Here is a 26,356-nt window from a genome sequence, read left to right on the forward strand (position 1 = left end):
AGCAGTTGATTGCTCGCCTCTCAGGCCAGTATTGTTGAGAAGAGACAAGTTGGCGAACAGGAGGAGGCAGCAGTTGATTGTTTGCCTCTCAGGCCAGTATTGTTGAAAAGAGACAATTTGAGGAGCAGGAGGAGGCAGCAGTTGATTGCTCGCCTTTCAGGCCAGTATTGTTGAGAAGAGACAAGTTGAGGAGCAGGAGGAGGCAGCAGTTGATTGCTCGCCTCTTAGGCCAGTATTTTGGAGAAGAGACAAATTGAGGAGCAGGAGGAGGCAGCAGTTGATTGCTCGCCTCTCAGGCCAGTATTGTTGAGAAGAGACAAGTTGGCGAGCAGGAGGAGGCAGCAGTTGATTGTTTGCCTCTCAGGCCAGTATTGTTGAAAAGAGACAATTTGAGGAGCAGGAGGAGGCAGCAGTTGATTGCTCGCCTCTCAGGCCAGTACTGTTGAGAAGAGACAAGTTGAGGAGCAGGAGGAGGCAGCAGTTGATTGCTCTCAGGCCAGTATTGTTGAGAACATACAAGTTGAGTAGCAGGAGGAGGCAGCAGTTGATTGCTCTCAGGCCAGTATTGTTGAGAACAGACAAGTTGAGGAGCAGGAGGAGGAGGCAGCACTTGCCTGCACCCAGGCCAGTATTGTTGAGAAGAGACAAGTTGAGGAGCAGATGGAGGCAGCAGTTGATTGCTCTCAGGCCAGTATTGTTAAGAACAGACAAGTTGAGGAGCAGGAGGATGCGGCAGCACTTGATTGCACCCACACCAGTATTATTGAGAAGAGACAAGTTGAGGAGCAGGAGGAGGCAGCAGTTGATTGCACACAGGCCAGTATTATTGAGAACAGACAAGTTGAGGAGCAGGAGGAGGCAGCAGTTGATTGCTCTCAGGCCAGTATTGTTGAGAACAGACAAGTTGAGTAGCAGGAGGAGGCAGCAGTTGATTGCTCTCAGGCCAGTATTGTTGAGAACAGACAAGTTGAGGAGCAGGAGGAGGAGGTAGCACTTGCTTGTACCCAGGCCAGTATTGTTGAGAAGAGACAAGTTGAGGAGCAGAAGGAGGCAGCAGTTGATTGCTCTCAGGCCAGTATTGTTGAGAACAGACAAGTTGAGGAGCAGGAGGATGCGGCAGCACTTGATTGCACCCACGCCAGTATTATTGAGAAGAGACAAGTTGAGGAGCAGGAGGAGGCAGCAGTTGATTGCACCCAGGCCAGTATTTTTGAGAACAGACAAGTTGAGGAGCAGGAGGAGGCAGCAGTTGAACCTCACCCACAGAATCCATGAGGTGAAGAAAGGACATTTAAAAAGGCACAGATTCAAGAAGGCTTTACCCCAGTTCCATTATCCAAAAATACATGTCCAATTCTCATGAAATGGACACCTAACTGGCACTTGCTTTACAAATTGACGCAACTACTCTAGTGTCAAACCTGTTGAATCTGGGCCTATGGCTGTTGGCGAGACACATATATATATATATATATATATATATATATATATATTATTTTATTTTTATTTTTTTTAACACCAGTTTGATGTCCTAACCAAGTGTAGCACCCAATCCAATGAATGTATGCTTTTGCGTTTTTTTAGTACTATCACCAGCTGGCCTAAAGGATAAGTCCGGGCAATTTATACGTTTCTGGGTCAAATAAGGGCACAGAAAGTTATTGATTGCCTGGACTTATCGCTTTTGTCACTCCCAAAAAACCTCACCCTATGGGTACCTTCACATGTGGCTGCGGGTCTGCTGAGTAAAATCCACAGGGCATTTTTGTACCGTTCACCAAACGGCGTTCAGTACTATGGTGCCGTCCGGACATACGCAGTTCTGCGCTGAACTGGGTATTTGCGTCCGGTCCTATAGTACTGAAGGTGGCATAAAATCAGCCAACAATGCGCTGTGGATTTTAGGCAGCAGAGAACCACAAAAAAGCCTCCCATTGTAAAGGCACCCGTAAATAAGGCAAGTTAACCTGCCTTTCAGCAACTGTTTGTTGCTGTTACTAACTGTGGTGGTTTTTTATATCACAGTTGAAGGACAGTAGCCTCCGTGATATATACCCCATAGACAGCCTTATTCCACGCGTGACTGCATAAGAGGCGTGAAATCATTCGCACACAGAAGAACCCCATCGGGATTTGCGGTTCAAGATTTTACTACTCTCATGATATCCACAAAATACCTCAAGAACAGTTAGTACCAGCTCACAAAACGGTAAGTAGTGTTCCTTGGCACGGGTGCCAGGGATAGAACCCCACAGCTATAGTTCACAAAAGGTGAAATCCCCACTTTGTGAAGCATAGTCTTGGGGATTATTTTAGGGTTGCTACTGTTCTTGGGGTATGGGTTGGACGGTGCATCGGTGTGAGGCATTAAGCTGGTACATCCTATTTAACCTAAACCCACTGATCGAACGGTGCCGGCACGGGGAAGCCGGTACCGCGGTCCGTTTTTCGGACTGAGGTACGGTTCCCGTGCACGGCGCCGTTCTATGCATTGGAACCGGAGGGAATTCCCTCCCACTTGGGGCGGCTCGGCCGGCCTCCAGTGCTTGAGCACCGGACGGTTCCGGTGCATAGAACGCCGGCGCCGTTCGATCAGTGGGTTTAGGTTAAAGAGGATGTACCAGGTGGTACATCCTCTTTAAGGACAGTTTCTTGTTCAGACTTGCCAGTAAATCTGGTGTCTTATTGCGGTGTTATCCAGTCACAGTATGGCAATATTTTTCAGGTCTGGTGTGGCGGTGTTATTCAGTCATAGTATGGCCTTATTGTTCAGGTCTGGTATGGCGGTGTTATTCAGTCACAGTATGGCGGTATTAGTCAGGTCTGATGTGGCGGTAGTAAATGTGACGCCTGGAGCTATTACCTACCAATCTACCAATCCTGCGGTGAGAATACCGTCAGACAGTATGCAGACTGCTCTAATCATTGATTCAATGTGGACATTTGTTTATGTATTAAGCCAGGGGTCCCCAAACTTTTCACACAGGGGGCCAGTTCACTGTCCCTAAGACCATCGGAGGGCCAGACTATTAAAAAAAAAAAAACGCAATTCAATGAACAGCGACCACACAAATTAGGCTGTGCACACAAAGTAAAGTACGGCTCCGTACTTTACATTGTGCCCTATGGCTAATTAAAGAGCGGGCACACCCTAATGTGCCCGCATTCCAATTAAGATGAAGCGATGTGAACATGGCCTGAAGGTGCTAGTAAAAGATAATCTTTAGGTAATAATACTAATTAATATTACAGAAAGGCAACATATCCTGCAGCACTTTACAGTTCTGTGGGAAGCAATGCATAATACCATAAATTGCATTATGTGGCATTTACACTTTATTTAGATTTTTATATCACCATCCACATCACACAAATACTACAATGAAAAAAATGACATTTTTTGCTAGCCACTTTATGTCACATTCAGCACACAGGTAGACATGTTAATATGCCATAACAGTATACAATAAACAGAAATGTTTCATCATGGTTTCATCACAATCAGGTTTCACCCTTTGGTCGATTTACCATGTCACTTGTCATGATGCTTTCGGTCTCTAATACGCCCTATAGGACCACGATGTCTATGGTGACCACAATGACATTGATCACAATGACCATGACTATGTCTACGGTGTCTTCGGCCTACCAGAAGTCCCACAGGCCCAAGCAAAACTGCCCTAATAATTCCACGGCGCCGTTGTGAAGCTTCACATGATTCGCAGCGTTCCTGACAATCTGGACATCCATTCACTGGAGGACAGGAGTTTGCTGTCGAGGAATATGGACTCTGCAAATTGGACTCGCTGTATCCTTGACCAGGAGAGGCTGATGGTAGGTGGTTATTTTGGAGGGTTGCAGAATAATTCTGACCAGGTGGTGATAAACCAGGTGGACTCTGACTGTAGGGTGGAGGAGCAGAAGGCATGGACTGGACCATATTATATGGTGGAGGCACAGGTGACGGCTTTTCACTGTCTTTTCCTTTAACAATACATGAGTATGAGTATTGCAGTATTACAAGCAAGTAAAAGCATACATATAAGTATCTATAAATCTATTAATGCAACCAAATATGTAGAGCTTAGATATCTGTGACAGTCTGTGAGCATGTCCTTGCCTACCAGACACACCTCTGTATATGTGGCAGTAGCTGTACCTGATATTGCAGCTCATCCTACTGTATTACCTGATATAGCAGCTAGGTCCTAACATCAATATTAAAATCCAGGAAAACCTATTTAGGTTCCGTTCACACGTACAGGATCTGCAGCAGATTTGATGGCGCAGATTTGAAGTTGCAGATTCAAATCAGATCTTGGCCATCAAATCTGCTGCAGATCCTGTACGTGTGAACGCACCCTTACATAGATTTCTATAACTGGTGAAAATTGTACTCTAAGGCCACATTCACACGTTCCATGTTCTGCACAGAAACGGAGTCCCCCCACCCCACCCCAACCCAACCCCTTGCCCGGGCAGCATCTGTCATAAGATGTTGGGTGCAGTGGAAATATATACATATGTGCCGCGCTGTAATGTCATTACAGTGCGGCGCATATTCATACAGTTCCCCCGCACCCAACATACAGGCATTCCACGTGATCCGAGCGGAACACAGAACATGTGAATGCGGAAATACTCATTATCTGTTAAACTGAAACATTGTAACTCCGACTTGCCCTGCTGTATTTTATGACCAGTAGCATCCAGTAAGCAAACAAAATCATTAAAAGTAGGTAACGTGTAACTGTATCGTTTTTTATTACATGTGATCTCTGCCAAACAAAATGAGCTATTATACATAAACCACTACCTTAAACTAAACTTTACCCCTTCACGTCAGCAATACGTATATAGGTGCAGCACCATAAATGTATAAACGCAGCTGGCATAATGACAGGCAGCAGTGATCATGCTGCTGTCTGCTATTTACACCTTAAATTCTGCAATCTATAGCGACCTTGACAATTAAGGGTGTCAGTGATAGGACCGGTTCCTGTTACTGACTGATCAGAACCCCTGGTGTGTGACTGTGGGGGTCCCAATCAATTTCCCTGATAGACGGAGGAATAATACTTACCTCTGTTCTGCTGGATTGGTGATCTGCCTAAGGCAGACACTAAATGAAGATTACAGCTCTCACTGATCAGTGTTATGTAATGACATAGCATTGATCAGTATAGCAAGTTAATTATTGGTTATATAAGTCTTAAAAAGTATAAGGCTTAAAAAGTGTAAATAAAAAAAAAGGTTTAAAAATATTACAAAACACCTCCTCCAATAAAAGTTCAAATCACCCCCTTTACCATTTTCTTGTGGATCGTGGAATTGTCCGATCTATTAAAATACAGTATAACAATATTGATCTCGCATGGTGACCAATATGGTTCACATGGTCACCATATGGTTCTCGCATCAATGACATTTACTCATGAAGGGGTTAAAGAACTTTTGAGATGTCACACATACTGGGTGTACAGATCTTCACCAATTGCTAAATAGAGTCAGGAGAAGCACTCAACTGGGTGCTTCTCCTGGCTCTCTCTAGCAATCAGTGGGGTTCTGAGCACCCAGACCCTGACTGATCACACAGTTTGACATGTCAAAAGTTAAAGCAACATTTAAGATAAAGCAATTAATATTTATTATTCCGATATAGGACAAGCAGGAAAAGGTCATAAGAAGAACTGTATGGTGGTTAGTCATAACCAATTACTAGCTATCTCTTCTGACCAGGCTATAGACACGCATGCTCAGCTGAAAATACATGTGAATACATATATTCACATTAGCTTGTCATTAGCTTGTCAGCAGCTATCCAATGTCTTTGGGCAACCATTGACTACTGCTAGCATAACCTTTCTTAGCTCTGATAATGAAGCGCTGTGCAAAATAGGCCAAGCAAAGCACTGCAAAATTATGTATAATGATAAAGAATAATTTACATATTTTTATATAAAGGCCACTTACCTTTGCTTGGGTCCCCCATACTGCAGTCTAAAATAAATAAGAGGAAATCACATGAATTATTTATATGTGCATCATCTATCCATACTGACGACTGGACTGACTAGTGCTCATTTAACTTGGATTGAGAGTGTTTTGCAAGAGGAGCTCACAGTTTTGAAAAATTGTAACTTGGTTTAAGAGCATTGCTTTGGTGTAAGACCTCCCTGTACTTGGGAGGGAGAGTGGGGGGAGGGGAATGGTCTGCATAGCGTGGTCTGTCAGTACTGTACTCTGACCCAGGAAGTCTCCCTCAACTTCCAAATAATAGCAGGTCTACTTCAGGCTGGGGCTTGCATCAGGGGACAGGACTGTGGAGGTCATCTCTCCATAGCTATTATCCCTTTCTCCCCAGACAGAGAACACTGTATTTATGTGCCCACATCTGCCCTGCTCATTCCTTCATGCTCCCTGCAGTCTCTGTCAGCCCTTGTGTTTCCCATCCTCTCCATTACTGTACAGTAACTCATAATATCACATATTCTGCTGTTTCTAAATGTTTGTTTCATTTGTTTTACCTATTATTCAGAATACAAAATCATTATTTTGGAGTGTGGAACCATTTGTCAGCATTTCAATTGTTTTTTATGAGAAAATTTTCTTTGGTTTAAGAGTGGATTTGGATTACAAGAGCGGTCCTGGAATGAATTATACTCTTAATCCAAGGCACTACTGTGTGTTTTATTTCTCTATCCATTCCTATACAATAGTGTGCAAATGGTTTAGGCAGGTGTGGAAAAATATTGCTTGGTAGAACAATGACCCCTGATATACAGCAAATATTAAGATTTTTGGTGTCAAGAAGAACATGGGGTGCTAGAAGTGATCATATGGCCCCCAAAGATCTGTGGAATTACATGAAGAGAAGGTTTTAAGCAAATCTGCTTGCACAAAAGATCTCTGGTTAGTTCCCCAAGATGTTTGGAAAAACCTACCCGCGGAGTTCCCTTAAAAACTGTGTACAAGGGTAGCTAGAAGAACGAGACCTAAGAACTTCTTATATACCTGCCTAAACCTTTTGCACAGTACTGTGTATGTTTAATCTAGTTATGGCTCACTTGAGCTTTTCTATAGGAAACAAAATTATATATTTGAAGATATTCTATAAACCTAGACATAGTGATGAATTATAAAATAAACCTAACAATATACTAAAATTATACAAAGAGTCATATAATTCTTCATACTCAGCGGTGTACTAGCAGTAATACAGTATTTTACTGACGGAAATTCACTGTTCTGAAAGATAAAAACTGGTTAGTCATAGACATACAGTACACAGCCTGTACATACTTACTTTTCCTGGCTATAGCTGGGATAGCTTTGGCGTCACTAAGTCATTTGTACCTAAATTTATGAGAAATTAAAAAAAAAATGGGAGGGAACATAATCATATTACATACACGCCTGGTTTCCATGACAGAGTAGTGACATTGTTTGTTCTCGCTTACAAATTGTGTACACAGGCTTTCCACTTTGTTCCAGTCTATCACTACTCATTATACTGACCCATACTGACCATACCCTGAGGAAACCAGATAACATACAAATCATGTACTGTATGTCAAAAGAGTAACAAAGCAGTGACTTGATCTGACTCTAATTTCTGCATGTCTCATAACACGTTGTAGGTATATGTTCAATATCATAATAACTAAATATGTAAAAAAAAAAAAAAAATTTGCTATGATCTTAACACACTAAAAAAATCACAAAAATCCAGAGTTCCATATATTCGATAAAAAACTAAATTGCTGTGTGTTTAACTGAAGGCGTGGCCAATTGTCATGTTTTCATTCAAGGAGTCGTATAGAAAGCAAATGCCATGCTATTATTGCTATTTGGGTTTCATTCTTGCACCATTGTATTTGCGGTAAAATTGACCCATTAATTTCATTCTGCAGGTCAGTAGAATTACGATACTACATTTCTGTAGTTTTTGTTCTGTTTGCTGGGATAAGGTGACAGAGGGGGCCTTCTACCTATGTGTAGTATTTCACCTCTCCAAATGGGCTCTGATTAATTTGGTGGCTTGGACCTGAATATCCTCTTATCCCAACCTCTGTACGAAGGTGTCATCCAAATAACACAGTCATATACGGACTAGGCTGAGCTCCTGAACCCCTGACATATCGTCCCTGCACACTTCCACCATAAATACAGTATATTATCAAATTTTTCATTCTCACCACTAGGTCTAAAACTAAGCTGAGACTTTCTATTTTGTTTGTGGCAATAAGAGGAGGCTGCTGTGCAGCATTACAGGGACAGGTGACATTAGTAGACAGATAGCACTAGTATAAGAGAATTGCAGCTCCCTGTTGAATAACCTCTAGAAAGGTCACAGAGCATGCTCAGTAATGTTTTACATTCATCTCAAGGGAACAGGTCCTGTCTATTACTGTCTATATCCATGAGGCTTGCTGAGAACCATATAACTACATGCTGTTAAAACATCCCAGGCAAGATGGCAGCCCCCAAAACAATGTACAAAAAAAATAATAACAATAAAAAAAAATCTGAAAATAGAGACAGATTTGAGAAATAAATCATTTTGCAGTATCTAGTTCTAATCAGTAAAACAAAATCTAGACAATACAAGCTCTATAAACAAAATATACCCTTTAGATGGCCTAGCAATTTGGCTCAGATTTGTAAATTCAAATTTTCCCCATTTCCCCAATTGCATACTTTAAAAATCCCTTATTTATCATGGATATGCAAAAAGAAGAGCCTGTGGAGCCAAATTTAAGAGTCTCGAAACACAGGACTAGCCAGATATACCTCCAGGAAGGACCCAGCCAAGGGGTGGCTCCTATAGGCAAACCATCAAAACCGATATATTAAGTGGCCCTATATGTCAATGTAATGACAAGGGAAAAACCAAGGCCAGGTAACCATCCACATACAGCTGTTTCAGGGTGTTGCCCCTCATCAGTGTGGAGCAGGATTCTGGCTAGGTTGGAGCAATAAAACCAATAAATAAAGTACGAATGCAAGACCAAAGTATAAAGAAATGTTGTCTTTTATTGATATATCAAAAAATTAATTAACTTGGTTAAAAATACATATCAAGGGAGATGGAGCTGATACAAAACCCCAACAAAATGGTGGATTTTACTAGGTTCCATTACATAAAGTGCTACATCACAAAATAAAGAACAGTTAATAGAAAACCTATACATATATATATATATATATATATATATATATATATATACTGGGCACTGGGTTAATATTGCACAGAGAAAGTAAACCTCAAAGTGAGTATACAGAAAAAAACACCATCGAGAGATAATAAACGTTACCCATACATGTCCTTAGTATAAAAGTCCACCTCACCATTCACCCCACGTGCGTTTCGCGTGTTGCTTTATCGAGGGTGAATTTCTTAATTAAGGTTCTTGACCCAGGTTCATTCCCTGTTTCACCATACACTTACATAATTTACAAATATTCTTCTTTTAGAGGAAAGCCACTACTTTTGACCATATTCCCTCTGTTCCTCTTTTTCACCTAAGAAATACGTTTTTTTTATTAACCCCTTCTCACACAAGGACGTAACTGTACGTCCGAACGAGGGTGGGGGAGTTCAGAGCAGGGCAGCGCGGCGACCCCGCTCTGAACCGCCGCGGTCCGAGTTGCGGCATGTAGCTGCATGCGGCCATTAATTAAGTCTTCAGATGCAGCTGTCAAAGTTGACAGCTGCATCTTAAGACTTACTGCAGCTGTTCCCTGGTGGTCTAGTGGGGGGATCGCCCCCCTGTGACATTGTCACGGAGGAGCGATCTCCGTGTCTGGAGCCGGCCGGGGTCTGCGCCGTAATGGCGCTGATCCAGGCTCGGCACTCTATTGCTTTTGGCTGCAGCAGCCAAAAGCAATATAACACTAATCTCATCGATCTATGCTGTATAGCCTATACAGCATAGATCTCTACGAGAGATCAGTGTGCATATACTAGAAGTCCCCTAGGGGGGCTTCTAGTATATGTATAAAAAAAAAAAAATTATTATTAAGAAAAAGCCCCCTCCCCTAGTAAAAGTCAGAATCACCCCCCTTTTCCCATGTTATAAACAAAAATAAATAAATAAACATGTTCGCCGCGTCGTGCGTAATCGCCCGAACTATTAATTTATCCCATTTCCGATCTCAAACAGTAAACGAGGTAGGCGCAAAGTGCAAAATTGAGTATTTTTGGTTGCATTAAATCCAGAAAAATTGTAATAAAAAGCGATAAAAAAGTTGCATATGCACAATCAAGGTATCGATAGAAAGAACACATCATGGTGCAAAAAATGACACCTCACACAGCCACATAGACCAAAGGTTAAAAGTGCTATAAGCCTGGGAATAGAGCGATTTTAAGGAACATATATTTGTTAACAATGGTTTGAATTTTTTACAAGCTATCAAATAAAATAAAAGTTATACATGTTACATATCGTTGTAATCGTAACGTCTTGCGGAACATATATAACATGTCAGTTTTTCCATAGGACACACAGAGTAAAAACAAATCCCCCCCAAAGAAAAAGAATTGTGGTTTTCTTTCCGCCGCACATATAATTTTTTTCTAGTTTCGTAGCACATTTTATGCAAAAATTCAGCCTGTCATTGCAAAGTACTATTAGTGACGCCAAAAATATGGGCTCGTATGGGTCTGTAGGTGTAAAAATGCAACTGCTATGGCCTTTTAAGCACAAGGAGGAAAAAAACAAAAACGCAAAAACGAAAATTAGCCCGGTCCAGAAAGGGTTAAAGCAAATTTCTACTCACAAACCCACGCCCCCAAACCATTGCTGACGTTCATTTGCTGATAGTAAATCCTTGCTGGTCTTGTCAAGTGCTTTCTCTTTGTGTCAAAGTCTAACTTAGGGCCCTATTACACCAACAGATCATCTGACAGATTTTTGGAGCCAAAGCCAGGAATGGTAATTTAACGGGTAATAAAAGAAAGGCTGAGATTTCTCCTCTTTTCAAATCCATTCCTGGCTTTGGCTTTAAAAAAATCTGTCAGATAATCTGTTGGTGTAATAGGGCCCTTAGTTGCGAGTTTTACGACATGACAAGGGATTACAAAGCAATATAACACTGGATTACAAAGCCAGGCATCCATCCACTCGCCACTGAGGCTCCACTGACCCCTTTTTTGCATATTCAAATTATATAGGGGGAAATGCATCAATGGAGAAAGAATGAGTACTCCATTGGATTTTTTTTTTGCAGAAGGGGGCAATGCTTATGTAGAGGAGACAATGATTATACATTATGCACAGCCGCTGATACCATGATGTAGATGGTATTTGTGTATGAGTCCCCCTCACCACCCATAAACCCAGCGTTGCCTGGGTATAAAGTGTCAGTGCTTAAATTATACTTTGCCAACTTCCATTATTATGTGTGTTAGGAGGCGGATGTGGTCAGACACTGACATTATCTTTGTGAGGTAAAATCTGTAAAATCTGATTTTCAGAACATTCTACCATTTATTCCTATGGGTCTGTTTATCCCCAACCCTCCCCTTGTGAGCTACCACCAGGCCTGGCTGTTATATTTGTGACTGTGATGCTTTAGATCTACACATTCATGTCTCTATACCGCTGACTGAGCGCTAATTCCCTCACCTGTACTTTGCTGGGGGAGACACGCAGCTCTAATAATGTCACCTGTGTGTGCAGTGTGCTGGAGATTTTGCCATTCATTTCTATGGGTCCCACATCCCCCTCCTCTTCTGTACATCTGGCAAGGATGGGACCCAGGCACCCAATGCATCTGCGTGCCAAATCGGGTCAGGCGTTCAGAAGTCTATAGAGGACAAATGGACAGACAGACAGACAGACAGACAGACGAACAAACAGAAATTCCTTTTTATTATATAGATATAGGGTACAAACCCACACACCGTATACGCAGCAGATACGCAGCAAATACGCAGCAGATTTGATACTGTGTTCAGTTATTTAGATCTAATCTGCTGCGTATTTGTTGCGTATTTGCTGCGTATCGCAGCAGTAAATACGCTGCGTATACGGTGTGTGGGTTTATACCCATATACTGCATATGTATATAATCATATAATTCTGTATTTGCATGATAATGTCTCTTTCCTCTCTCTGTTTGTTTAAACTGACATTTAAGTTTTTAGTTTTTTCAAGGAAGTAAGGATTTACATTCAGCAAATGAACATTCCCAATGGTTTGGGGGTGGGTTGGTGAGTACATATTCGCTTTAAACTTTCTATATTGCTCCGGAAATTTCCCGTTTCCGTGAAATTGTCTTGTTCTATGAGATAGAAATGCATGTGAAATTTGAACTTTTATACCAAAAAGTTGAAAGATGTGCACCCATAGCACTGTGTTAGAGAACAACATGTGAAATTCATTTCTCTATGACTTTGTAAAGACTGTACACTATAGTAGAGTACTACAGGACTACACATAGGTGTATGCTAACCTTTAAAGTAATATAAATGCATATATTTGCACATGATAGCAGTGTGACATATCAGGTGACAATAACTTTGTTGACAAAATCACATGTCACTCTGTACTTTAAGCTGAAAGAATGTGCTGTGTAACAGTCACCATTTACTCATATTGGAATATATATCAATGGGAAAACACATTCCCTCCTCAAGTTACTTTACAAGGGAGTAAACATAATACCTCCTCCAGGTAAAGAAACAACCCATTTCACGTTAAGAGACTGTTTAGTCTAAGAAACTGTAAGCTGTTGGAAAAGAACATGTTGTATAATTTATTGTAATTGCTTTGTTTATGTACATGGTGGCTGACAGTGGAGCTGCTGGGGCAAGTAGACCTGTAGTTGGCCTGTGAAAATGCAACTCAGAAATATCTTGTGGGGGGAACAGAACCTACCAGCTGGTTGGGCCTTCCAGTGCCACAGCCAGTCACAGTTAGGTGGGCTTGAGGTGTCCCTCAGGTCTCCCATTCCTAAGGCTGATGAACATTGATGGGGCCACACTAAAGAATTAGACTTGCCCCTGAGGCGTTCCCTGATGTAGGTACCAGGTGTGGTAGAAGTTGAGGTACCCTAATAGTGAGGTGTGTACAGACAACGTAAGACCCAAGGGGTTGAAGCATATAGAGAATAGGAAATATGGTTGGTCATGGAAGTATACAGGTTCTGTATAGCATTCTGTGGTACATTTCCCTATATATGTTGCAGCTTCACCTGTGCATTCTGCATACTTGTTGGTTACCTAAGCTCCCTTAGCATAAATGCATACAATGACTTCATAAACCGGCACCCCTGAAGAAGTTAGCAGCACTCTAACGGAACGCATGGCGCAGGGTTAGGAGCTGGCAACACAACTTCTTTACTGCATTGGGCATTTGTATATTTTTCCCACCTGGGCATGTTGCATATCTGTACAGTGATTTTGCACGTGTCTTTATGTTAATATACTATGCAGTTTGATTAGGTCAGCCATACTGTATGCATAGCGTTTTTTTCAGTACTAGGGTGGTACGTATCTTGGTGACCCCATTTTGAAAATGTCTTCAGTTCTTACAGCTGTGTTTTTAAGTCTGTGAGTCTAATAAAGATGGTTTGATTTTATTACATGTTTTGATGTACGTTCTTGTGTTAGTCTCAGGCTTTTACTCATTGTGCATATAGACTTTATTAGCTGACCAAAGCTTGAACCTTTTCTGAGACTCATCACTAACTGCAAGGACTGACAATGCCAGGGAGGGCAAAATAAACCCTGAAAAGAGTCAACCCTTTCAGAGACTTTTCTGACTGCCAGATAATGTTTGAGAATATAGGCAAATACTCTGACACTCTTGCTCTTATACAGTTATACACTCACCGGCCACTTTATTAGGTACACCATGCTAGTAACGGGTTGGACCCCCTTTTGCCTTCAGAACTGCCTCAATTCTTCGTGGCATAGATACAACAAGGTGCTGGAAGCTTCCTCAGAGATTTTGGTCCATATTGACATGATGGCATCACATAGTTGCCGCAGATTTGTCGGCTGCACATCCATGATGCAAATCTCCCGTTCCACCACATCCCAAAGATGCTCTATTGGATTGAGATCTGGTGACTGTGGAGGCCATTGGAGTACAGTGAACTCATTGTCATGTTCAAGAAACCAGTCTGAGATGATTCTAGCTTTATGACATGGCGCATTATCCTGCTGAATGTAGCCATCAGATGTTGGGTACATTGTGGTCATAAAGGGATGGACATGGTCAGCAACAATACTCAGGTAGGCCGTGGCGTTGCAACTATACTCAATTGGTACTAAGGGGCCCAAAGAGTCCCAAGAAAATATTCCCCACACCATGACACCACCACCACCAGCCTGAACCGTTGATACAAGGCAGGATGGATCCATGCTTTCATGTTGTTGACGCCAAATTCTGACCCTACCATCCGAATGTCACAGCCGAAATCGAGACTCATCAGACCAGGCAACGTTTTTCCAATCTTCTACTGTCCAATTTCGATGAGCTTGTGCAAATTGTAGCCTTCTGCTGCTGTAGCCCATCTGCCTCAAAGTTGGCCGTACTGTGCGTTCAGAGATGCTCTTCTTCCTACCTTGGTTGTAACGGTTGGCTATTTGAGTCACTGTTGCCTTTCTATCAGCTCGAACCAGTCTGCCCATTCTCCTCTGACCTCTGGCATCAACAAGGCATTTCCGCCCACAGAACTGCCGCTCACTGGATGTTTTTTGTTTTTCGGACCATTCTCTGTAAACCCTAGAGATGGTTGTGCGTGAAAATCCCAGTAGATCAGCAGTTTCTGAAATACTCAGACCAGCCCTTCTGGCACCAACAACCATGCCACGTTCAAAGGCACTCAAATCACCTTTCTTCCCCATACTGATGCTCGGTTTGAACTGCAGGAGATTGTCTTGAGTTGCCGCCATGTGATTGGCTGATTAGAAATTAAGTGGTAACATGCAGTTGGACAGGTGTACCTAATAAAGTGGCCGGTGAGTGTATGTCTTTATTTGAAGAGAAAGTTGTTGGCCTTTTCTTGTCCTTCAAGACGAGATTAACTGCCCCAATAATAATTTTGCTTCAGCCATTTTTACCCCAACCATGGAACCAGGCGGATTTTGAATGACACGACCGGCAAGGATTTACTGTCAGCAAATGAACAGGGTTGGGTTGATACTTGTACATATACATGTACATACGCTTTAAACTTTCTATATTGCTCCATGAAATTTTCAGAAATACTAACTGTGCCTTCAGAGATCTGCTCACAAAGTGTCCACGACTCACTATCAGCATTACACAGGGGCTGAGGATGCCTATTAGAATTTATAGAGCTGTAATGCATCCCGTGAATGGTCATGTGACCCACCCCACATGTCATGTGATCCCTAATATTCAACACCACATATCTAAGAGGGTGAAAAGTTGTTAATTGAGGAGCAGTGTAGAAACTGTTCTTATATCCTGCTTAGTGTCTCATATATATCATTTGTACTTTATAAAGATCACAAAGTTAGCTAGAGACATGTTTTTAATATAAATATATAAACAGTAAGAATGCTGTCGGAGAAATAATAATAATAATTATCCCGTCATTATTCCTATTCATTCAGGTATGTGACCCTGTTTTTATCTGAGTACCAGGGGGTCACATGTTTTGTCCTGTCAGTTATACCATGGGTGCCGTCCACAGGACTAAACGTGGTTTATATGATTCTACTATCCAGAGATGGGTATAAGAAAAGTATCTAACCATACATATGAAAAAAAAAAAGTACCATATTTAGCATTATGTTGCACTTTATTTAAGTAGATTATTATCATGAATACAACTCTATACCACCATCCATATATAAGCAAATACTAGATAAAAACTCATTAGACTTTATGAACATAACAGCAGAGTATTTGATATCTGAAATGTTCCACATTGAGGAAGCAGGCAGACCTTCTGACGTCATAATGATTCATTATAAACACAAATAATTCATTATAATTTTGTACATTTGCGCACACATTGACATGTATTTCTCATGTTAGTTGTTATGAGACTCATGATGATGATGATGGTGTAGTAGCCCTAAAAGACCATGATGTCTGTGATGATGTTCATTATGCCTGTGGTGTTCATGATGTTCATGGTGCCCGTGCAGAAGTGATCCAATAATTCCATGATGCCTCCGTGAATTCTGACATTGACATGATCCGTGGTTTGCCTGACAATCTGGGCACACAATCGCTGCAGGATGGGAATTTGTTCTTGAGGAATAAGACCCAATATTAGACTCTGCCGTTACGCTTTGCCCCTGAACAGGAGGGGGGGTATATGGCAAGCGGCTATATGGTGGGGGTGCAGAATGGTTTTGACCATATGGTGTTAAACCAGGTGGACTCTCATTGTATAGCGGAGAAGCAGATGGAGTCTGACCACAGAATGGTGTAGATTGGACCGTGCTATATGGTGGAGGTGCAGATGATGGTTGTCCACCAGCCATTCCTGTAACAACACATAGATATAAGTACTGCTGTCTAACCAGTTTCTAACTAGTTTCAAGTGGATGACAGTTTAGCAGGGGGGAAGATAACAGAGAAAATCATTTTTTTGTCTGATAAGATATATTAGATATCAATAATTAAAACATGAATACGATTAGATACTAAATTAACAAAAAACCTTCAGTGTAGACACTTTTCAATTTGACCTCCTAGGAAATATATTTATATTTTTAATTTAGAACTAACTCGAGCAGGAGCAAAACATGCGAGGAACTGTATTATGGTCAATCATTAACTCAACCAAAACCTGACCACACCATAGATATGCATGTTAGATTTAGAATGCAAATATACCCATTAGGGGAGAGGCAGATAAGCTGTTGTTCTCTCGACAGCCTCTAACAGCATCTGCCAACAGAAGAAAGGATTGAGTGTGTTGGATTTTATTAAACCCTATACTTCTCTACTCTACATACATTAGTGCCTTAAGGCCAACCGGTCACTTGCCAGATGGTGCTGTGTGACTTCACTAACAGTGGTGGTTGGAGGCACACCTGTTTTTATTTTACAGTGGCTAGCTATATCTTTTCCCCTGTGGTCAGTAACCTGCCAGGCTGTGAGGAGGTCCCTTGGGTACTTATCACGGTGGTCTGGAGTGAAGTTGTGACCCGCCCGGACTATCGGTACCGCCACTCACAGATAGTGGAGATGACCCAAGGATAGAGTAGTGACTGTGTAGGTGCCAGAACAATAACCACTGAGTCCTGCTATCATAAATAAAATCTTCTTTACTGCAAGGATACTTTGTACAGTAGCTGATAATAGACTTCTGACGTGACAAGACAAAATCGGCGTTAAGAGCTTTTGGAGCAGAAGAGCTGTGCTGACATGGTTGTGTGTTGAGAAGTAGAGTGAGATGAAAATAGTAGAGAAGAGTTTGTGCTGCAAGTTCAGAGTAGTGGAGTGGAGTTTGTCCTGGGAGTCACAACCCAGGGTAGAAGTGTGCTCTGCCAGAACTTTAGAAGGAGAAGACGTAAAATACTGAAGAATACTTAAAGGGATATTCCAGGGAAAATCAATAATTTAGCAATGGAAAGGGTTAACCAAGGTTAACCCTTTCCTAATATACTTACCTGTCCTTTTTTGGCCCCCCAAGGAGATCTCCCGTCCGGTCACGTGATGGTCCAAGCTGTGATTTGCGGATCCTCTTCTTCCGGTTCGGTGACGTCACCACCCGGCCGGCGACTGACTCTTTCTTATTAGCAGCAGAGCACTGAACCCTGACTGACTTGTAGTGTGTAGCCAATCAGGGTTTAGTGCTCCTGCTGTACGAAGTTAGCCGGGTTCTGATCCCCCCGGCCCCCTCCTTCTCTATCATTACAGCGATCCCCCCGGCCCCCTCCCTGTGCTATAAGCCCGATCCTCCTGGCCTTCTCCTTCCTATGTAATCTGTCCTGATCAAAGATAGCTCACCCGCATCCCCCAGTGTGCTGCGGTGCCGGCCCCCGTAACGGCACTTATTGTAAGCAGCTGTTCTCAGCTGACAGGCGCTGTGTGTGTGTGTATGAGGCAGGAGAGAGTTCATGCTTGCGCTGTGTACGGAGCAAGCATGAACTCTCTCCTGCCTCACACACACAGCGCCTGTCAGCTGAGAACAGCTGCTTACAATAAGTGCCGTTACGGGGGCCGGCACCGCAGCACACTGGGGGATGCGGGTGAGCTATCTTTGATCAGGACAGATTACATAGGAAGGAGAAGGCCAGGAGGATCGGGCTTATAGCACAGGGAGGGGGCCGGGGGGATCGCTGTAATGATAGAGAAGGAGGGGGCCGGGGGGATCAGAACCCGGCTAACTTCGTACAGCAGGAGCACTAAACCCCGATTGGCTACACACTACAAGTCAGTCAGGGTTCAGTGCTCTGCTGCTAATAAGAAAGAGTCAGTCGCCGGCCGGGTGGTGACGTCACCGAACCGGAAGAAGAGGATCCGCGAGTCACAGCTTGGACCATCACGTGACCGGACGGGAGATCTCCGTGGGGGGCCAAAAACGGACAGGTAAGTATATTAGGAAAGGGTTAACCTTGGTTAACCCTTTCCATTGCTAAATTATTGATTTTTCCTGGAATAACCCTTTAACCTCTTAAGGACATAGGACGTACCGGTACGTCCTATGTCCTCACTTGCACTTCAAAGCGGGGCCGCACGGCGGCCCCGCTATGAAGTGCCGCGATCCCGGGTGCCGCGAGTAGCCCGGGACCGCTGCTATTAGCGGGCACGGTCTGATCGCCGTGCCCGCTAATTAGCTAATCGGAGGCAGCTGTCAAAGTTGACAGCTGCCTCCGATTACCGGAGGCAACGTTTCCCTGGTGTCTAGTGGGGGAGATCGCTCCTCCGGGACCTTGTCCCGGAGGAGCGATCTCCGTTACTGATGCCGGCCGGGGACGCGTCCAAGATGGCGCCGTCCCCGGCTCGGCACTCGTTTGTTTCCGGCTGCAGCAGCCGAAAGCAAACGAGTGCCGATCTCATGGATCTCTGCAGCATATCTATGCTGCAGAGATCTCAATGAGAGATCACAGTGTATATACTAGAAGTCCCCCATGGGGGCTTCTAGTATATGTGTAAAAAAAAAAAAAAAAGTGTTGTTAATAGTAAAAAGCCCCCTCCCCTAATAAAAGTCTGAATCACCCCCCTTTTCCCAGGTTTTAAATAAAAGTAAACAAATAAATAAATAAATAAACATGTTTGCTATCGCCGCGTGCGTAATCGCCCGAACTATTAATTAATCACATTCCTGATCTCGTACGGTAAACGGCGTCAGCGCAAAAAAATCCCAAAGTGCAAAATTGCGCATTTTTGGTCGCATCAAATCCAGAAAAAATTTAATAAAAAGCGATCAAAAAGACGTATATGGGCAATCAAGGTACCGATAGAAAGATCACATCATGGCGCAAAAAATGACACCTTGCACAGCCCCATAGACCAAAGGATAAAAGCGCTATAAGCCTGGGAATGGAGCGATTTTAAGGAACGTATATTGGTTAACAACGGTTTGAATTTTTTACAGGCCATCCGATACAATATAAGTTATACATGTTATATATCGTTTTAATCGTAACGACTTGAGGAACATGCATAACAAGTCAGTTTTACCCCAGGGTGAATGGCGTAAAAACACATTTCCCCCAAATAAAAGAAATGCGTTTTTTTTTTCAATTTCACCACACTTTGAATTTTTTTCTGGTTTCGCAGTGTACTTTATGCAAAAATTCAGCCTCTAATTGCAAAGTACAATTAGTGACGCAAAAAATAAGGGCTCATGTGGGTTTCTAGGTGGAAAAATGCAAGTGCTATGACCTTTTAAACCGAAGGAGGAAAAACCGAAAACGTAAAAACGAAAATGGGCCATGTCCTTAAAGGGTTAAAGTGTCACTGTCATTAAAAATGTTTTTGCAGAAATCAATAGTACAGGCGATTTTAAAAAACTTTGTAATTGGGTTTATTAGCCGAAAAATGAATTTTTATCATGAAAAAGCAGTTTGAAGCTCTCCCCCCTGTCTTCATTGTTCTCCTATGGAGAGAGGGAAATGAGACACCAAAACATGACAACAAAGAGTTAATTTAAAGCTACATCATTTCTCCTCCGTCTCTCCTCCCCCCTCCCCTCTCCATAGCACAGACAGGATCCATCTGATTGAGATTTCCTGATTCTGAGTGGATGACAGAAAGGAGAGGAGGGGGGACCTGGGTAAAGTTTTTTTAAATGCAGATAATGGCATATTTGCCTAATAAACCCAAATACAAAGTTTCTTAAAATCGCCTGGACTATTGATTTCTGCAAAAAAAAAATTTTTTACGACAGTGACTCTTTAACCCTTTAACCTCTTAAGGACATAGGACGTACCGGTACGTCCTATGTCCTCACTTGCACTTCAAAGCGGGGCCGCGCGGCGGCCCCGCTTTGAGGTGCCGCGATCCCGGGTGCCGCGTGTAGCCCGGGACCGCCGCTATTAGCGGGCACGGTCTGATCGCCGTGCCCGCTAATTAGCTAATCGGAGGCAGCTGTCAAAGTTGACAGCTGCCTCCGATTACCGGAGGCAACGTTTCCCTGGTGTCTAGTGGGGGAGATCGCTCCTCCGGGACCTTGTCCCGGAGGAGCGATCTCCGTTACTGATGCCGGCCGGGGACGCGTCCAAGATGGCGCCGTCCTCGGCTCGGCACGCGTTCGTTTTCGGCTGCAGCAGCCGAAAGCAAACGAGTGCCGAGCTCATGGATCTCTGCAGCATATCTATGCTGCAGAGATCTCAATGAGAGATCCAAGTGTATATACTAGAAGTCCCCCAGGGGGGCTTCTAGTATATGTGTAAAAAAAAAAAAAAAAAAGTGTTGTTAATAGTAAAAAGCCCCCTCCCCTAATAAAAGTCTGAATCACCCCCCTTTTCCCAGGTTTTAAATAAAAGTAAACAAAAAAATAAATAAATAAACATGTTTGCTATCGCCGCGTGCGTAATCGCCCGAACTATTAATTAATCACATTCCTGATCTCGTACGGTAAACGGCGTCAGCGCAAAAAAATCCCAAAGTGCAAAATTGCGCATTTTTGGTCGCATCAAATCCAGAAAAAATGTAATATAAAGCGATCAAAAAGTCGTATATGCGCAATCAAGGTACCGATAGAAAGATCACATCATGGCGCAAAAAATTACACCTCGCACAGCCCCATAGACCAAAGGATAAAAGTGCTATAAGCCTGGGAATGGAGCGATTTTAAGGCACGTATATTGGTTAACAACGGTTTGAATTTTTTACAGGCCATCAGATACAATATAAGTTATACATGTTATATATCGTTTTAATCGTAACGACTTGAGGAACATGCATAACAAGTCAGTTTTACCACAGGGCGAATGGCGTAAAAACACATTTCCCCCAAATAAAAGAAATGCGTTTTTTTTTTCAATTTCACCACACTTTGAATTTTTTTCTGGTTTCGCAGTGTACTTTATGCAAAAATTCAGCCTGTAATTGCAAAGTACAATTAGTGAAGCAAAAAATAAGGGGTCATGTGGGTTTCTAGGTGGAAAAATGCAAGTGCTATGACCTTTTAAACACAAGGAGGAAAAACCGAAAACGTAAAAACGAAAATGGGCCATGTCCTTAAAGGGTTAAGGACATGGCCCATTTTCGTTTTTACGTTTTCGGTTTTTCCTCCTTGTGTTTAAAAGGTCATAGCACTTGCATTTTTCCACCTAGAAACCCACATGACCCCTTATTTTTTGCGTCACTAATTGTACTTGGCTGCAGCCGAAAACGAACGAGTGCCGAGCCGAGGACGGCGCCATCTTGGACGCGTCCCCGGCCGGCATCAGTAACGGAGATCGCTCCTCCGGGACAAGGTCCCGGAGGAGCGATCTCCCCCACTAGACACCAGGGAAACGTTGCCTCCGGTAATCGGAGGCAGCTGTCAACTTTGACAGCTGCCTCCGATTAGCTAATTAGCGGGCACGGCGATCAGACCGTGCCCGCTAATAGCAGCGGTCCCGGGCTACTCGCGGCACCCGGGATCGCGGCACTTCAAAGCGGGGCCGCCGCGCGGCCCCGCTTTGAAGTGCTAGTGCGGACATATGACGTACCGGTACGTCATATGTCCTTAAGAGGTTAAAGATAGAAGTATACTTGTGCCTGTGTTTCAACCTTTGATGTTGCTGTACTATTAGGGTGACACAAGCCCCAGACCTTGTTACCTGAGTTGAGCAAGGTGGCCAAATTACCTGGTTACACCTGCGTTGCGAGATAGAGTACATAAGCTTGTAGCAACTTTGCTCTATCCAGATCATTTCCTCTTGTTTCAGGATACTGTCCTGCATCTTTAGAGATATTCACGGCGTGGGTTGGGGTGATCTCTGAGTTGACCTCTCCTGAGTGGCTTAACACAGCATAGTTTGAATAAGTGTTGGTTTTAAGGAAAGAGTCTCTGCGTCTCCCATGTGCGTCTGTTTGCTACCACACTCCCGACTAGGCCACAGTGGACTGAAGGAGGACCTGGCAGAGCCAGGGCCCAGCTGAACTATAGCTGAGACTGTCTTGTCTTGCGTCCTCTCTCCACCAAGACTTGTGTAAGACTCTCTAAGTGTGGGTGTGTACTTACTCTTTCCATGTGACAACTTCCTGCAGGAAGTGTAATACCTCCTGTGAGTGGTGGAGAAGAAAGTGCAGAGAGAAGACAGAGAATAGGAATAGGTGGAGAAAAGAAATGAGTTCCTATTGGTGCGCAGATGACAACAAACAATAACCCCTTGTTCACTACAGCTGTGCAATATGCAAGTGCATATACAAACAATAGTGACATCTAGTGGTAAAACTTAGGTACTACTTCATTACCAGGTTTACTTGAAGTACAGATTTTTGCAAGGGGTGTATAAACTAGTAACACCTGTGGTGGGACACCACATTAGCTTGTCAGGAGATCCTCATCTATTATCTAAATGGTATGGGCTACAATAGACTCCTGTTGGCGCACAAACTTGTTGTACTAACAAAGTCCAGTGCAAGAACAAAAAGTCATATAAATGGTCTAGTTACCTAATAAAACACTACAAATGGGATTTGTTCATGATAAAAGTAAAAAAAATAATTCATACTAATTTTATACTATGTTCTAATAAAGATATACAAAGATCACTGACCTTGGTTTGGGTTCCACATAGTCTAGAATAAAAACAGAAAAAAATACTAAGTGTGAATTATCTGTACACACTGCAAACTAGTATTCTTCTCACAAATGATCATTAGATTATTAGTTAAAGGGACCCTGTCTGGTAGACTTCCAAAGGTTTATTGTCCCAAAACTGCTTGTATGACACCCGTGGAGTCCAGCAATGTAAATTTGACTTTCTGGATGTGGGTCCCACTCTCACATCCTAATCTTCCATCGCAGGCGCATTGCGCCAATGAAGGTACATCTCTCTTCGTTACTTGCTTCATAACAGAGGATCACACCATTCACAACAGGTGATGGTCACAGCTCACCTCCCTCCACCTGCATAATGACCATCGCACAGCTTACAGGACATGTCTTGAAAATGCTCACATAGAAGACGAGTTCCCTCCAGTCTATTTCTTATGTCTGTGCAGCTGCTGTCTCTCATATCTCTCATGTTGGGAGATTTAATATTGCAGCCCCCATAATAATGTTCAAAAAACTAAATTTACAATCAAAAAATATAAACAGAAAATAAAAACAAATAATAAAAACTAATCAGTAAAAAAAGTACCTGTCATTAAAAATAACTTTTGACATGTCACTGCTGAGACCTGGTGAGATCAGGAGATATAGTCAAGGAGAGAGCGCAACGGCCGTGCAATTCACCCTCCAACCACAGTTTAGTCTCATTATAATCTGAGGCTAAGGGCCCTTTTACACAGAAAGATTATCTGACAGATTATCTGCCAAAGATTTGAAGCCAAAACCAGAAACAGACTATAAACAGAGATCAGGTCATAAAGGAAAGCCTGAGATTTCTCCTCTTTTTTAAATCCAGTCCTGGCTTTGGCTTCAAATCTTTGGCAGATAATCTGTCAGATAATCTTTCTGTGTAAAAGGGCCCTAAGATGTCTGAATTAATGAGCATCTGAAGAGTGGTTTACATGGCTGCTGGACTCCCTGGCTATATCACCTGATTTCAGCAGGTCTCAGCATTGAGAACGGCTGCGATCAATCAGTAAAGTCCAACAGCACCAAATTAGAAGAAACCTTTATGACCCTAGAGTGCCAAAAATTCTGAATGAAGTGGCCACTTGTATTACATGTTTGAGAAAAACCTATACAAGTTGAATCTTTGCACTCTTTGTTCTTGGTATTTAAATAAAAGTTTTCATGTTACCTTCCGAATGCCATTCGATTCTTTACTTTGTATGCCTGATGACAGGTTATTTTTAACGTCAATGAATCTTTGAGAGTGGTATAGTAACCAATTCATATATATATATATATATATATTTTATTTTATTTTTTTTTTCTAATTGTTTTATAGTTTAATCCAGCTTTTCTATAGAAAACCAGCTTACATTAATAAAGATCTCCTCTACAATATAAATATGGATAATGGTAATACAGATAATGGTAAATTCATACACTGGTACAGAAATATGAAATTTATAAAATTAAGATATAAAGTAACTATTAATTATAACCGATCACAAATTTACCACTCGTTTTTCCTATTATTCACTGTGAAGAACAGTAAGATAAGAAACTAGTTAGTCCTGGTCCTGCACAGGCTGTATGGACTTACCTTTCCTGGATATAGCTGGGATTTCTTTGACTTTACTAAGTCAACTGTACTAATATTTCTAAGAAGATTTAAAAAAAAAAAAAGGCTGGGTGGGAACTATTAAGGGTGGTGATAAGATACAGGTGCCAGGTTTCCATTACAGCATTCGTGACATTGTTTGTTTTTGCTCAGAAATAGTGCACACACATGCCCTCTGCTAAGCTCCGACTGCAATCTTTGGAGATAACCAGAAACAATGCTACCTGCTATACCACTGCATAAAAAGCAGCTTGGATCTACTGGTAACCATATTCTGATTGATAGTAACATACCCTAAAGCCCTTATTACACAGGGCGATTCAGAGAAGCAAGCAAGAGCCGACCTGTCAGGTCAGCACTCGATTGCTCTTCGTTTCCCGCTCGCTGCCGGCGGTATCACATGTGCCGACAGGGTGCTGGTAAGAGCCGGGGGGGGGGGGCGCGGAGGCGTGGGGGCACATATTCACAGACATAGCAACAAAAAAATTATATACAAGCTTGTAATACAATGAAATCCAAATTTGATGTGATCACAAAACACTCAACAAGAAATCACTCAATAAATCAAATCAATCCTCTGTATTCTATAAATTAATGTAAAAAAAATCAATAATACTGACATATCAGAAGTATGTGTTGATGGAGGTCCAGGTGCTGGGGGTCCCCACTAATCACAATAATGAAGGAGCAGAAGCACATGGCTGCATATGCTATGCCCCTACATCTCTGCTGAGCTCACTATAACAAATTGTCAAGAGAATTATAGGGGAAGTATACAGCACTTCCAGCAATTCTACATGAAGAAAGTCCAGTAGACTGACTGACACCACTGACTCTAGCTGTTTAGAGCAAAGATGAAGGGGCACAGCTGATGAATGTGCAGGCATGCACTTCTACCCCTGTATTCCAGTGGGTTCTCAGCACCTGGACTCTAACCAATACAAATGTCTAACATCACTATATGTCAGAAATGTGTTCAAATGACGGGTACACTTTAAGGCCGGGTTCACGAGATGTAAAACACCGGCTGTTCTGTGACCCAGCCGGGTCACAGAACGGCCGCTGTCAGTGAAGATCATTGCGGCCAGTACTGCAGTAGCGGCTGAATAAATCTGTTACCCCTTCTCTCGTGTGTGTGTTCTTAAGCTGGGCAGGAATTTCCCAAGTTGATCCCTGGCAGAAGGAAGAGAACCTACTGCATACCCGAAGAGCTGCAATCAAGATTTGGGCGGAGGCACTGCTCTATAGTGAGGTGGTTACTACATTACCACACACCCTGCCTACAGAGGTTGGCCCAAAGGGGTGTCACAAATGTAATGTGGGACTGGGGTCTAACATTGTCTAAGACGCTTGGGAAAGATGATGCTTATACAATCCATTTAGGTGGCTATGCACTGTTGGCCAAACAATCTGTCCTGTCCTATCCATAACATTCGGGCCTGCTGTGTCTATGTACTCATTGGGGAGTAGTAAGCTGCAGCCAGACTGCTCTGGTGGCAGCTTATCTCTCCAAGAAGAAAGAGGGTAGGGAAAATTCCATCACACCTGACCCCTTTCTCCACCGAC

At 42.7% G+C, this 26,356-nt stretch overlaps 2 long non-coding RNA genes across 2 annotated transcripts; both read right to left on the reverse strand.

The window, feature by feature from the left end:
* Positions 1-3,318: 3,318 nt before the first annotated feature.
* LOC138800899 (uncharacterized) lies at positions 3,319-7,354 on the reverse strand. Its single transcript, XR_011364540.1, has 3 exons — positions 7,307-7,354; positions 5,974-6,000; positions 3,319-3,984 (listed from the first exon to the last, which is right to left on the reverse strand). It is a non-coding gene; the product is annotated as an uncharacterized lncRNA (long non-coding RNA).
* Positions 7,355-15,767: 8,413 nt separating this feature from the next.
* LOC138802057 (uncharacterized) lies at positions 15,768-24,945 on the reverse strand. Its single transcript, XR_011364673.1, has 3 exons — positions 24,773-24,945; positions 23,165-23,186; positions 15,768-16,482 (listed from the first exon to the last, which is right to left on the reverse strand). It is a non-coding gene; the product is annotated as an uncharacterized lncRNA (long non-coding RNA).
* Between the last annotated feature and the right edge of the window lie 1,411 nt (positions 24,946-26,356).

Source organism: Dendropsophus ebraccatus, chromosome 9, assembly GCF_027789765.1.
Source record: "Dendropsophus ebraccatus isolate aDenEbr1 chromosome 9, aDenEbr1.pat, whole genome shotgun sequence".
NCBI lineage: Eukaryota > Metazoa > Chordata > Amphibia > Anura > Hylidae > Dendropsophus > Dendropsophus ebraccatus.